The sequence below is a fragment of the Oncorhynchus gorbuscha genome, unplaced genomic scaffold (assembly GCF_021184085.1).
Source record: "Oncorhynchus gorbuscha isolate QuinsamMale2020 ecotype Even-year unplaced genomic scaffold, OgorEven_v1.0 Un_scaffold_390, whole genome shotgun sequence".
In the NCBI taxonomy this organism is placed as follows: Eukaryota; Metazoa; Chordata; class Actinopteri; order Salmoniformes; family Salmonidae; genus Oncorhynchus; species Oncorhynchus gorbuscha.
Window position 1 is genome coordinate 311,132 of NW_025745238.1, and position 14,928 is coordinate 326,059.

The 14,928-nt window shown below is 40.9% G+C and overlaps 1 protein-coding gene across 2 annotated transcripts in view; it reads left to right on the forward strand.

Moving 5' to 3' along the window:
- Nucleotides 1–6,644: 6,644 nt before the first annotated feature.
- depdc7a (DEP domain containing 7, paralog a) overlaps nt 6,645–14,928 on the forward strand; it is a 33,774-nt gene continuing 25,490 nt past the window's right edge. Inside the window, exon 1 of one of the 2 annotated variants that reach the window (XM_046333393.1) lies at nt 6,645–6,908. The gene's annotated coding sequence lies outside the window, so the exon portion shown is untranslated. The remainder of the gene's footprint in view (nt 6,909–14,928) is intronic. The other variant, XM_046333394.1, reaches the window with a different exon arrangement.

Sequence of the window (14,928 nt, forward strand, 5' to 3'; positions counted from 1 at the left end):
GGAGGGAGAGAGGCCGGCCTATAGCACAGACTAAGAGGGAGAGAGAGGGAGAGAGGCCTGCCTATAGCACAGACCGAGAGATGGAGGGAGAGAGAGGCCTGCCTATAGCACAGACCGAGAGATTGGAGGGAGAGAGAGGCCTGCCTATAGCACGGACAGATGGAGGGAGAGAGAGGCCTGCCTATAGCATGTCGGGAGAGAGACAGAGTGAAGGACAGATAGGGGGAGGTCTGCCTAAAATAGAGACTGAGAGATGGGAGGGGTCTATAGTGAAGAGAGAGAGCAAGGGGGGATGGGGGGGTGTCTTCCTTACAGCTCAGAGAGATTGGAATAAGAGGCCTGCCTATAGCCTGCCCAGACAAGAGAGGCAGGGGAGCTATAGTCAGCTGACAGAGAGCATCAACCTCCTGCCCTCCTGTTTTAATCTACTAACTAACTGGATGACCAGAGGTGTCTGGAGATCAGCGCTGTCACCATGATGAGAAGAGGAGGGTCCAGCATTTCAGCACTACCTGATTGGCTAGACGCTTCTGAAACCACAGAGTACGAGGACAATCTGGGTTTTGTAGTAAAGAATATATGTAACTAGCAAACTGCTAGTGGACCTTTTCATAGACCTATTTTTCTTATGTAGTTTTGTATTTGTTTTGCAAATCATGAAAGATCGCAACCAATGAGCATGCACTAGATAGGCAGAGATTAGCATAGGAAATAGAGGACAGCCAATCAGAAAGCAGACCCGTGACTACCTACAGCAAACTTTTGGGTTCGATTCAATCGATTGCGCTGAAGATCAGCGATGTGGCGTAATTTTAAAGGTAAATACTGATTGAGCCGACATATGCAGAGTTTACAATGAATGCAGTTTCCGCGAACACGGGAACATCGCTTTTAAATTTCTATCGTGCTGAGATCTTCGGTCCTTAGTCTGATATTTGATGAGTAAATGAAGGGGCAGGGGTTATTATATAAATATATATTCATAGATCTATATGTAAAACATGTTTTCTCACAATGGATCACCAAATTTCTATACATATAATGTACATTTTGTAAAAAGAGCAGTTTTGTCACATTGATTCTTTCCAGGAAGAATTTTATATAATATAGATACTTAACCTTTTGTGCTTCAAAAAGTCATTTTCTCATGACGAGTTGTGGATCCGAACAGAGTTGGTGTTTTATTCTAATGAAATGCTATTACCTAACTGCTGTATCTGAGGTCGAATGAGAAGAAAACAGAAAAACAGCCTTTGTACTCGTGTTTTTCTTTACAAACGTACATTTTATCTCACTTATAGATGTATTTTTCACAGAAGAAAATTGTGGTCATAATTGTTTCTTGTTCATTACACCTTGCAATGCACTTTTCATTGTTTTTCAGAGAAGATTCCCTATGCGTTTATTTCGATTACATATTGTATACTTACATATATATATATCTTAAAGGTCTAATGCAGCTGTTTTGTCTCAATATCAAATCATTTCTGGGTAACAGTTAAGTACCTTACTGTGATTATTTTCAATTAAAATTGTCAAAATGAAACCAATGGCTTCTTAGCACAGAGCAATTTATCAATCAAGAATGTTCCTAGGACTGACTGGGAGTGGTCTGAGTGGGGAAGGGAAAACGATCTGTTATTGGTGGAGAGGTTTGAAACTTTGTGTAACCTAGGTTCAATAAGAATGAGTCTTATTGGTCGAACTCATTTGAGCAGGTCAAAACTCCATCCCACCAAAAACAGTTGGAAATGTCAGGCAGTCTTTTCAAACCACTCTCACACTAAAAGGGCATTGTCATCATTTTCACAATTTCACAGTATTATTTCAACCTCTGTGGAAATGTAAAACAGAAAAATCACATTCTCTACTGCACTGTGCTTTTAAGATCATTTCTCTTTAAGGGTTTGCCTCCATTTTGAACACATTTATGCAGACCGCATTTGAATCGTTTTTTTCTTTTCAAGTGTAGCTGCCGATTATTTTTCTGATGTGAAAATACATTTCCTACTAAACATAGACTTTGAAATGGTTTCATTAATCTGTACGTGTCTGTTTACTTCAATGTACTGTGATGTCATTGAGATGTCTGTGCATGTTTAAAAAAACAGGGTTCAATCCATGACTAGGTATTGTGGCGGGTTTTAATTTACCAAATGTTTTACCTCCTACCCCTTTCAAGACAAAACAGTATAAAGAAGATAGTTTTTTTTGTCTAGATATGACAAGGCCATATGACAGGAGACTGGCATTATGAGCTGCACATGGTGGGTAAATGTTTCACATACCACAGTAGTACTCTGACAGGCCGTTTACTGAAAATGCACACTTAACCGGTCCGTTTACTGAAAATGCACATTTAACCACTCCATTTACTGAAAATGCACACTTAACCGGTCCGTTTACTGAAAATGCACACTTAACCACTCCATTTACTGAAAATGCACACTTAACCGGTATGTTTACTGAAAATGCACACTTAACCACTCCATTTACTGAAAATGCACACTTAACCACTCCATTTACTGAAGATGCACACTTAACCACTCCATTTACTGAAAATGCACACTTAACCACTCCATTTACTGAAAATGCACACTTAACCGGTCTGTTTACTGAAAATGCACACTGTTTGCTGAAAATGCACACTTAACCGGTCAATCAACATTTCATCTAGAACCACATCTCTGACAAGAAAGGCATGTTTTTAAGGGTCAGTTTGACTGCGTGTTGTTAAGGGTCAGTTTGACTGCAGTTTGACTGCGTGTGCGTGTTAAGGGTCAGTTTGTCTGTGTTGTTAAGGGTCAGTTTGACTGCGTGTTAGGGTCAGTTTGACTGCAGTTTGACTGCGTGTTGTTAAGGGTCAGTTTGACTGCGTGTTGTTAAGGGTCAGTTTGACTGCGTGTTGTTAAGGGTCAGTTTGACTGCGTGTTGTTAAGGGTCAGTTTGACTGCATGTTTGACTATTTTTCCTGGTCTGGCTGGTAGATGGAGAATAACACTGTATTGGCCCAGTCCCAGTCATACATAAGAGTTTTTATCTCACCTTTGTAATAAATCTGTGTTCGACAGTGTGAAGGTTATTAGACTAGAATTTCCCTTTTCACCTGTCATGGAAATGTGGAAAGGAAACTACCTAAAAGCAAGCACTGTGATTGGCATCTCCAGCCATCGTCACACTTAGACCTTTAGTGTACCCATTCAGTTCCTCTTCAATACCACAGACTTCAAAGGATCTGAGTTTGACTATGGAGGTGAGAGTGAGAGGTTTCCCTTGGCAACACACTTCACTTTCATAACCACACAGGGAGAGTGTTGGTGTTCAACCTGCTCATAAAACATGCTGTGGCCTCAGTAACCTATGGTGGAGGACAGTTACTTCTCCTTGCGTACGTCACCTACGTACTGAAAGCCTCTAAAACCTGAGAGCACTGCTCCTACCCTATGATGTGTGTGAGGGAGAGATATAGAGAGAGCCAGGGAGGGAGAGATATAGAGAGAGCCAGGGAGGGAGAGATCTAGACAGAGCCAGGGAGGGAGAGATATAGAGAGAGCCAGGGAGGGAGAGATATAGACAGAGCCAGGGAGGGAGAGATATAGACAGAGCCAGGGAGGGAGAGATATAGACAGAGCCAGGGAGGGAGAGATATAGACAGAGCCAGGGAGGGAGAGATATAGAGAGAGCCAGGGAGGGAGAGATATAGAGAGAGCCAGGGAGGGAGAGATATAGACAGAGCCAGGGAGGGAGAGATATAGACAGAGCCAGGGAGGGAGAGATATAGACAGAGCCAGGGGGAGAGATATAGAGAGAGCCAGGGAGGGAGAGATATAGAGAGAGCCAGGGAGGGAGAGATATAGAGAGAGCCAGGGAGGGAGAGATATAGAGAGAGCCCAGGGAGAGAGATATAGAGAGAGCCAGGGAGGGAGAGATATAGAGAGAGCCAGGGAGGGAGAGATATAGAGAGAGCCAGGGAGGGAGAGATATAGAGAGAGCCAGGGAGGGAGAGATATAGATATAGACAGAGCCAGGGAGGGAGAGATATAGACAGAGCCAGGGAGGGAGAGATATAGACAGAGCCAGGGAGGGAGAGATATAGAGAGAGCCAGGGAGGGAGAGATATAGACAGAGCCAGGGAGGGAGAGATATAGAGAGAGCCAGGGAGGGAGAGATATAGACAGAGCCAGGGAGGGAGAGATATAGACAGAGCCAGGGAGGGAGAGATATAGAGAGAGCCAGGGAGGGAGAGATATAGAGAGAGCCAGGGAGGGAGAGATATAGAGAGAGCCAGGGAGGGAGAGATATAGAGAGAGCCAGGGAGGGAGAAAAGGGGAATATGGTGTCCGTCTGTCTTTGTCTGCGTGTCCACTATGTGACAGATGTTCTATAGCTTACAGAGAGAGAACACACTGAGGGAGGAAGATCAGACTGTGATGCTGCTCACCCTGTCTTGGAACAGACTATTCCCTCTGACAATGGACGGCTGACAATGTGACCTGTGGCCTAGCCTCCGCCAAGAGCCAGCGGCCTGTTGAATAAAATATGACTGTCCAGACAACCACAATGCAGAAAACGTTCCCCTGTACCCTCCCCAAGACAAAAGCACCACTGTTCTCCCATCACGGCCCTGTGAAGGAGGGCCCTGTCCTCTGGGCAGGGGTGGGGGGTGGGGCATTTGGGATTCCATTGCGGGCATCACTGGGAGAGACGCCGGGCTTGTGGAACACAAACCATTGTTCTAGACCTACAGCTGAAAAGCATATGAATATTGATACATAGTTTGATATGTGGGAGATGAACAGAGTGGAATGCATTGAGACTGGGTGAGAATGAGCTGGTTTCTATACTAAAGGGAATTTGTTTACATGGAGATGCCAGTCTGATGATGTGCTGATGATGTCCCATGTACCCACTGTGTCATGGGAACACTGTATCCTAATAGAGAAGAGACTCATGTTGGTCATAAACAGTGAGTCCATCTAGATAATCTGTCCTCACACTGAATGAGGGAGTAGACTGCAATCCACCAGAGGAGGCTGGTGGGCGGAGCTATAGGAGGATGGGCTCATTGTAATGGCTGGAATGGAATCAACGGAACAGTATCAAACACATGGGTTCATTCCAGCCATTGCATGAGCCCGTATAGCTTCTCCCACCAGCCTCCTCTGTATTTAACCAATAAACCGGGAACAATCGCTAACCAAATACATTTAGCTAATTAATAACCACATCAGCCCTAAAGCAATCATTCTCCTCTGACATTGCGTGTGTGATAAGTTTGAAGGAGAAAGTCAAGGAAATAAAGTTGGTTAATTTTCCCAGAACAGGAACTGAAAGCGGAGAGCCAACATTGCTTTCACCTTGTGGACTAGTTCTCTAAGTGTATTAACCAAATATCTGTTTGGTGACATTTCAGCACAGGTGTATGTGTGCATGTGTGTGTACACGTGAGGTGTGTGAAAGAGAGGAGAGGTGTGTTTGTGTGTGTGTGTGTGTGAGAATTGTCTTCTGTTTTGCAGCTATGATGCGCTGAGTGTACAAAACATTAGGAACACCTGCTCTTTCCATGACATCGACTGACCAGGTGAAAGCTATGAACCCTTATTGATGTCACCTGTGAAATCCACTTCAATCATTGTAGATGAAGGGGAGAAGACAAGTTAAAGAAGGATTTTCAAGCTTTGAGACAACTGAGAGATGGATTGTGTATGTTTGCCATTCAAAGGGTGAATGGGCCAAAAGATTTAAGTGCCTTTGAACGATGTATGGTAGTAGGTGCCAGGCGCACTGGTTTCAGTGTGTCAAGAACTGCAACGCTGCTGGGTCTTTCACGCTCAACAGTGTGCTGTGTGTATCAAGAATGGTCCACCACCCAAAGGACATCCAGCCAACTTGACACAACTGTGGGAAGCATGAGTCAACATGGACCAGAATCCCTGTGGAACGACACCTTGTAAAGTACATGCCCCCAATGAATTGAGGCTGTTCTGAGGGCAAAAGGGGGGAAGGTATTCCTAATGTTTTGTACAGTCAGTACTGATGGCTGGTTTAAGAAAGACAATTACATCTGAACAGAGCCTCGTTTACACCTTGCGCTAACATGTGAGTTTCGTGATCAGATGAATATGATCCAATTTCTATCTGATCAAGTTTTTTTGCGTCTACACATGGTGTTAAAATGTGTCTCATCCGTCCACTGTGTCCACATTGTGACCTGATATTTGACAGAAATTCTTTCAAAATATTATGAATTTATTGAATTTAAGGCAATTACTGCTGCCATAAGACTTAGGTCAATGGTGCTTCCTGTCAATGATTTTAGTGGTTGGTATAATGATAATTTAAATGGTTTGACCATCCAGAACCGGAGGTCAGGAAGATCTGATGACAATCGGATGAATGTGTCTTTTAATCGCCTAATGTGGGGACAATGAGAATTTAGACAAGATCAGGAATGTTGGCACCAGGTATAAACAGGGCTAAGGAGAGCAGTAGAACCAGTTTATGTGGATGTTTTTCGCAGGTTGACATTTATTGTCATGAGTCTTGACCTGGAGGCAGCATTGAGTGGTTTCATGCCAGATTGGCCAGCGACGAAGTCAAAATTGACGATATTGTAAAAATTCATGATAACTAAAATGAGCTTTTTGGTGATAATTTAAGGTTATGGTTAGGGTAAGGTTTCAAATCAGATTTGATGACTTTGTGACTGTGCCAGCGAGTGACCACTCTGTAGAGCTGCCTCCATTACACGAGTCATCCCAATAAATGCCAACCTGCATGGTTTTCACGCTTCAGGCTTGACAGTGACAGTCGGTACGGAAAAGAGACCGGTCTGAATTCAAGTGTAATATTCTCCTGTAACTACATTTGGACCTTCTGATAGCGCTGTTTGGAGTAGCACATTTGTGGTGAGTTAGTCTATTAGATTATGTTATAGGTAATCCTGTGTGTGTATAAAGGTTTCTCATTAGCATACAATATATCATATACCTATATAGGTACACGACTGTTCAAAAGTTTGGGGTCACTTAGAAATGTCCTTGTTTTTTAAAGAAAAGCTCATTTTTTGTCCATTAAAATAATATCATATTTCTCAGAAATACAGTGTAGACATTGTTAATGTTGTAAATGACTATTGTAGCTGAAAACGGCTAGTTTAAAAAAAAATGGGATATCTACATTGGCGTACAGAAGTCCATTATCAGCAACCATCACTCCTGTGTTCCAATGGCACGTTGTGTTAGCTAATCCAAGTTTATCATTTTAAAAGGCTAATTGATCATTGAGACTGGTGTTTTGCGGGTACTATTTAATGAAGCTGTGATCAGTTAATCTCATCCATAGAAATATAATCATTCTTGTTCTATGTTCTTAACATGCTTTGTGAGTTTTAGTTCTATGTTGTCAACATGCTTAGTGAGTTTTAGTTCTATGTTCTCAACATGCTTAGTGAGTTTTAGTTCTATGTTGTCAACATGCTTAGTGAGTTTTAGTTCTATGTTGTCAACATGCTTAGTGAGTTTTAGTTCTATGTTCTCAACATGCTTAGTGAGTTTTAGTTCTATGTTCTCAACATGCTTAGTGAGTTTTAGTTCTATGTTGTCAACATGCTTAGTGAGTTTTAGTTCTATGTTGTCAACATGCTTAGTGAGTTTTAGTTCTATGTTCTCAACATGCTTAGTGAGTTTTAGTTCTATGTTCTCAACATGCTTAGTGAGTTTTAGTTCTATGTTGTCAACATGCTTAGTGAGTTTTAGTTCTATGTTGTCAACATGCTTAGTGAGTTTTAGTTCTATGTTGTCAACATGCTTAGTGAGTTTTAGTTCTATGTTCTCAACATGCTTAGTGAGTTTTAGTTCTATGTTGTCAACATGCTTAGTGAGTTTTAGTTCTATGTTGTCAACATGCTTAGTGAGTTTTAGTTCTATGTTCTCAACATGCTTAGTGAGTTTTAGTTCTATGTTGTCAACATGCTTAGTGAGTTTTAGTTCTATGTTGTCAACATGCTTAGTGAGTTTTAGTTCTATGTTGTCAACATGCTTAGTGAGTTTTAGTTCTATGTTGTCAACATGCTTAGTGAGTTTTAGTTCTATGTTGTCAACATGCTTAGTGAGTTTTAGTTCTATGTTGTCAACATGCTTAGTGAGTTTTAGTTCTATGTTGTCAACATGCTTAGTGAGTTTTAGTTCTATGTTGTCAACATGCTTAGTGAGTTTTAGTTCTATGTTGTCAACATGCTTAGTGAGTTTTAGTTCTATGTTGTCAACATGCTTAGTGAGTTTTAGTTCTATGTTGTCAACATGCTTAGTGAGTTTTAGTTCTATTTGTCAACATGCTTAGTGAGTTTTAGTTCTATGTTCTCAACATGCTTAGTGAGTTTTAGTTCTATGTTGTCAACATGCTTAGTGAGTTTTAGTTCTATGTTGTCAACATGCTTAGTGAGTTTTAGTTCTATGTTCTCAACATGCTTAGTGAGTTTTAGTTCTATGTTCTCAACATGCTTAGTGAGTTTTAGTTCTATGTTGTCAACATGCTTAGTGAGTTTTAGTTCTATGTTGTCAACATGCTTAGTGAGTTTTAGTTCTATGTTGTCAACATGCTTAGTGAGTTTTAGTTCTATGTTGTCAACATGCTTAGTGAGTTTTAGTTCTATGTTCTCAACATGCTTAGTGAGTTTTAGTTCTATGTTCTCAACATGCTTAGTGAGTTTTAGTTCTATGTTGTCAACATGCTTAGTGAGTTTTAGTTCTATGTTGTCAACATGCTTAGTGAGTTTTAGTTCTATGTTGTCAACATGCTTAGTGAGTTTTAGTTCTATGTTCTCAACATGCTTAGTGAGTTTTAGTTCTATGTTGTCAACATGCTTAGTGAGTTTTAGTTCTATGTTGTCAACATGCTTAGTGAGTTTTAGTTCTATGTTGTCAACATGCTTAGTGAGTTTTAGTTCTATGTTGTCAACATGCTTAGTGAGTTTTAGTTCTATGTTGTCAACATGCTTAGTGAGTTTTAGTTCTATGTTGTCAACATGCTTAGTGAGTTTTAGTTCTATGTTGTCAACATGCTTAGTGAGTTTTAGTTCTATGTTGTCAACATGCTTAGTGAGTTTTAGTTCTATGTTGTCAACATGCTTAGTGAGTTTTAGTTCTATGTTGTCAACATGCTTAGTGAGTTTTAGTTCTATGTTCTCAACATGCTTAGTGAGTTTTAGTTCTATGTTCTCAACATGCTTAGTGAGTTTTAGTTCTATGTTCTCAACATGCTTAGTGAGTTTTAGTTCTATGTTGTCAACATGCTTAAGTTCTATGTTGTCAACATGCTTAGTGAGTTTTAGTTCTATGTTGTCAACATGCTTAGTGAGTTTTAGTTCTATGTTGTCAACATGCTTAGTGAGTTTTAGTTCTATGTTGTCAACATGCTTAGTGAGTTTTAGTTCTATGTTGTCAACATGCTTAACATGTGAGTTTTAGTTCTATGTTGTCAACATGCTTAGTGAGTTTTAGTTCTATGTTGTCAACATGCTTAGTGAGTTTTAGTTCTATGTTCTCAACATGCTTAGTGAGTTTTAGTTCTATGTTGTCAACATGCTTAGTGAGTTTTAGTTCTATGTTGTCAACATGCTTAGTGAGTTTTAGTTCTATGTTCTCAACATGCTTAGTGAGTTTTAGTTCTATGTTCTCAACATGCTTAGTGAGTTTTAGTTCTATGTTGTCAACATGCTTAGTGAGTTTTAGTTCTATGTTGTCAACATGCTTAGTGAGTTTTAGTTCTATGTTCTCAACATGCTTAGTGAGTTTTAGTTCTATGTTCTCAACATGCTTAGTGAGTTTTAGTTCTATGTTGTCAACATGCTTAGTGAGTTTTAGTTCTATGTTGTCAACATGCTTAGTGAGTTTTAGTTCTATGTTGTCAACATGCTTAGTGAGTTTTAGTTCTATGTTCTCAACATGCTTAGTGAGTTTTAGTTCTATGTTGTCAACATGCTTAGTGAGTTTTAGTTCTATGTTCTCAACATGCTTAGTGAGTTTTAGTTCTATGTTCTCAACATGCTTAGTGAGTTTTAGTTCTATGTTCTCAACATGCTTAGTGAGTTTTAGTTCTATGTTCTCAACATGCTTAGTGAGTTTTAGTTCTATGTTGTCAACATGCTTAGTGAGTTTTAGTTCTATGTTCTCAACATGCTTAGTGAGTTTTAGTTCTATGTTCTCAACATGCTTAGTGAGTTTTAGTTCTATGTTCTCAACATGCTTAGTGAGTTTTAGTTCTATGTTCTCAACATGCTTAGTGAGTTTTAGTTCTATGTTGTCAACATGCTTAGTGAGTTTTAGTTCTAGTTCTATGTTCTCAACATGCTTAGTGAGTTTTAGTTCTATGTTCTCAACATGCTTAGTGAGTTTTTCTAGTTCTATGTTCTCAACATGCTTAGTGAGTTTTAGTTCTATGTTGTCAACATGCTTAGTGAGTTTTAGTTCTATGTTGTCAACATGCTTAGTGAGTTTTAGTTCTATGTTGTCAACATGCTTAGTGAGTTTTAGTTCTATGTTCTCAACATGCTTAGTGAGTTTTAGTTCTATGTTCTCAACATGCTTAGTGAGTTTTAGTTCTATGTTCTCAACATGCTTAGTGAGTTTTAGTTCTATGTTCTCAACATGCTTAGTGAGTTTTAGTTCTATGTTGTCAACATGCTTAGTGAGTTTTAGTTCTATGTTCTCAACATGCTTAGTGAGTTTTAGTTCTATGTTCTCAACATGCTTAGTGAGTTTTAGTTCTATGTTGTCAACATGCTTAGTGAGTTTTAGTTCTATGTTCTCAACATGCTTAGTGAGTTTTAGTTCTATGTTCAACATGCAAGTTTTATGCTTAGTGAGTTTTAGTTCTATGTTGTCAACATGCTTAGTGAGTTTTAGTTCTATGTTGTCAACATGCTTAGTGAGTTTTAGTTCTATGTTGTCAACATGCTTAGTGAGTTTTAGTTCTATGTTGTCAACATGCTTAGTGAGTTTTAGTTCTATGTTCTCAACATGCTTAGTGAGTTTTAGTTCTATGTTCTCAACATGCTTAGTGAGTTTTAGTTCTATGTTCTCAACATGCTTAGTGAGTTTTAGTTCTATGTTCTCAACATGCTTAGTGAGTTTTAGTTCTATGTTCTCAACATGCTTAGTGAGTGCTCCAGTCAGCTCTTTTTTGGGGTTTCTGTTGTTAGTTTTCAGAGCAGTTGTGGAATTTAATTTATAGCGTTTGACATCGTCCTGAGCTTTGTCTTTCATGTGAATTCTCTCTGGTCTGTATTTAGTCACACCATGGAGCAGTCTGTATTGTTCTGCTTATAGGCGTGTTACATTGTGTTTTATGGTTAGGGGTTAACAGTTACTGCTCTGGAAACTGTTTCCTCTGAATGTGACCTCCCAGAATGTGTGCTTCTGTAGAATGTCTAAAGATGTGTCTCTGAATGTATCTTATCTCTTTCTCTCTTCTCTAGAACGTTTTAAAAATATTTTTCTTTATCTATAATCATCTAGGAAATTAGGTGACAGAGACAGGGAGGAGACTCAAGCAAATTCACCCCCCACACACATACTTTCTGTCTCTGTCTCTCTATCTCTCTCTCTTACACACACACACACACACACACACACACACACACACACACACACACACACACACACACACACACACACACACACACACACAATGTTGGAGAATGTAACCATCCTCTGTTAGACCGGTTTCCACAGTTGCCTTCTTTATTCTTCTCCAGCATTGTGTCTTTGAGAGATGACCTGTAATGTTCAGTCTTCCTCTCAGTACTCATGACGGACTGTACGCCTTGAGTTCAATGTATCACCTTAATGCATCATCATTTCCATTACAATGGATTATATTTCTATAGAAATGGGGGCTTCTCCAGTGAGGATCTCAGTCTGTGGATCTAACCTCTTCAGACAGGATTTATCCCCTTCAGACTAGCTATCCCCTTTAGACAGGATCTATCTTCTTCAGACAGGATCTCTCCCCTTCAGACAGGATCTATCCCCATCAGACAGGATCTATCCCCATCAGACTAGCTATCCCCTTCAGACTAGCTATCCCCTTCATACAGGATCTATCCCCTTCAGACAGGATCTATCCCCTTCAGACAGGATATATTCCCTTCAGACAAGATCTATGCCCTTCAGACTGGATCTATACGCTTCAGACAGGATCTATCCCCTTCAGACAGGATCTATCCCCTTCAGACAGGATATATTCCCTTCAGACAGGATATATTCCCTTCAGACAAGATCTATGCCCTTCAGACTGGATCTATACGCTTCATACAGGATCTATCCCCTTCAGACAGGATCTATCCCCATCAGACTAGCTATCCCCTTCAGACAGGATCTATCCCCTTCAGACAGGATCTATCCCCATCAGACAGGATCTATCCCCATCAGACTAGCTATCCCCTTCATACAGGATCTATCCCCTTCAGACAGGATCTATCCCCTTCAGACAGGATCTATCCCCTTCAGACAGGATCTATCCCCTTCAGATAAGATCTATGCCCTTCAGACTGGATCTATACGCTTCAGAGAGGATCTGTCCCCTTCAGACAGGATCTGTCCCCTTCAGACAGGATCTATGCCCTTCAGACTGGATCTATGCGCTTCAGAGAGGATCTGTCCCCTTCAGACTAGCTATCCCCTTCAGACAAGATCTATCCCCTTCAGACAGGATCTATCCCCTTCAGACAGGATCTATCCCCTTCAGACAGGATCTATCCCCTTCAGACAGAATCTATCCCCTTCAGACAGAATCTATCCCCATCAGATATCCCCTTCAGACAGAATCTATCCCCAGACAGAATCAGACAGAATCTATCCCCTTCAGACAGAATCTATCCCCTTCAGACAGAATCTATCCCCTTCAGACAGAATCTATCCCCTTCAGACAGAATCTATCCCCTTCAGACAGAATCTATCCCCTTCAGACAGAATCTATCCCCTTCAGACAGAATCTATCCCCTTCAGACTAGATCTATCCCCTTCAGACTAGATCTATCCCCTTCAGACTAGATCTATCCCCTTCAGACTAGATATATCCCCTTCAGACTAGATATATCCCCTTCAGACTAGATATATCCCCTTCAGACTAGATATATCCCCTTCAGACTAGATATATCCCCTTCAGACTAGATATATCCCCTTCAGACTAGATATATCCCCTTCAGACTATCTATCCCTTCATATCCCCTTCAGACAGATATATCCCCTTCAGACTAGATATATCCCCTTCAGACTAGATATATCCCCTTCAGACTAGATCTATCCCCTTCAGACAGGATCTATCCCCTTCAGACAGGATCTATCCCCTTCAGACAGAATCTATCCCCTTCAGACAGAATCTATCCCCTTCAGACAGAATCTATCCCCTTCAGACAGAATCTATCCCCTTCAGACAGAATCTATCCCCTTCAGACAGAATCTATCCCCTTCAGACAGAATCTATCCCCTTCAGACAGAATCTATCCCCTTCAGACAGAATCTATCCCCTTCAGACAGAATCTATCCCCTTCAGACTAGATCTATCCCCTTCAGACTAGATCTATCCCCTTCAGACTAGATATATCCCCTTCAGACTAGATATATCCCCTTCAGACTAGATATATCCCCTTCAGACTAGATATATCCCCTTCAGACTAGATATATCCCCTTCAGACTAGATATATCCCCTTCAGACTAGATATGTCCCCTTCAGAGAGGATCTGTCCCCTTCAGACAGGATATATTCCCTTCAGACAGGATCTATGCCCTTCAGACTGGATCTATACGCTTCAGACAGGATCTATCCCCTTCAGACAGGATCTATCCCCTTCAGACAGGATCTATCCCCTTCAGACAGGATCTATGCCCTTCAGACTGGATCTATGCCCTTCAGAGAGGATCTGTCCCCTTCAGACAGGATATATTCCCTTCAGACAGGATATATTCCCTTCAGACAGGATATATTCCCTTCAGACAAGATCTATGCCCTTCAAACTGGATCTATACCCTTCAGACTAGATCTATCCCCTTCAGACAGGATCTATCCCCTTCAGACTAGATCTATCCCCTTCAGACTAGATCTATCCCCTTCAGACTGGATCTATATGCTTCAGACTGGATCTATACCTTTCAGACTGGATCTATACAATTTAGACTGGATCTATCCCCTTCAGACAGGATCTATACCTTTCAGACTGGATGAAGTGTGTGTGGTTGTTTGTGGGTGGGTATGTGTGTGCGTGCGTCCCTGCCTTCCTGCATGTGTGTGAGTGAGTCTGTATAGCCTCTGACAATTTGCCAAACAATCATGAGATTCCGACCACAATGAATGTTTACTAAACTGTAGACAACATAAGGGCTGTGTTTAGCCACATCATTATGGAGGCTTTGCCACCTGAGGGTTTCTGTGCACAGATGTTACGTTTCAGATCTGTGTCCTCGGCCCCTCCTCCCTCTCTCTCTCAATGCAATTAAATTCAAGGGCTTTATTGGCATGGGACACATATGTTAACATTGCCAAAGCAATTGAAGTAGATAATAAACAAAAGTGAAATTAACAGTAAACGTTACACTCACAGAAGTTCCAAAAGAATAAAGACATTTCAAATGCCATTATGTCTATATACAGTGTCGTAACGATGTGCAAGTAGTCTCTCTCTCACTGTGTGTGTGTGCTGTTTTATGCATGAGACTGCTGCTTCTGTTTCAGTAACGTGTTACTTTGGGTGACCACTCGGCCCTGGCACCTACCCCACATGTTAGTAACTGTTGATGTCAACAGCATAAAGGTGAACATGACATGGCTGCAGGAGCTTATAGAAGGGTTGTAGGGAGAATGATGGACATGAAGTGGGCTGTAGAGACAGTCATCTGTTACTGATGTCATAGTAACACAAAGCTGAGGCAA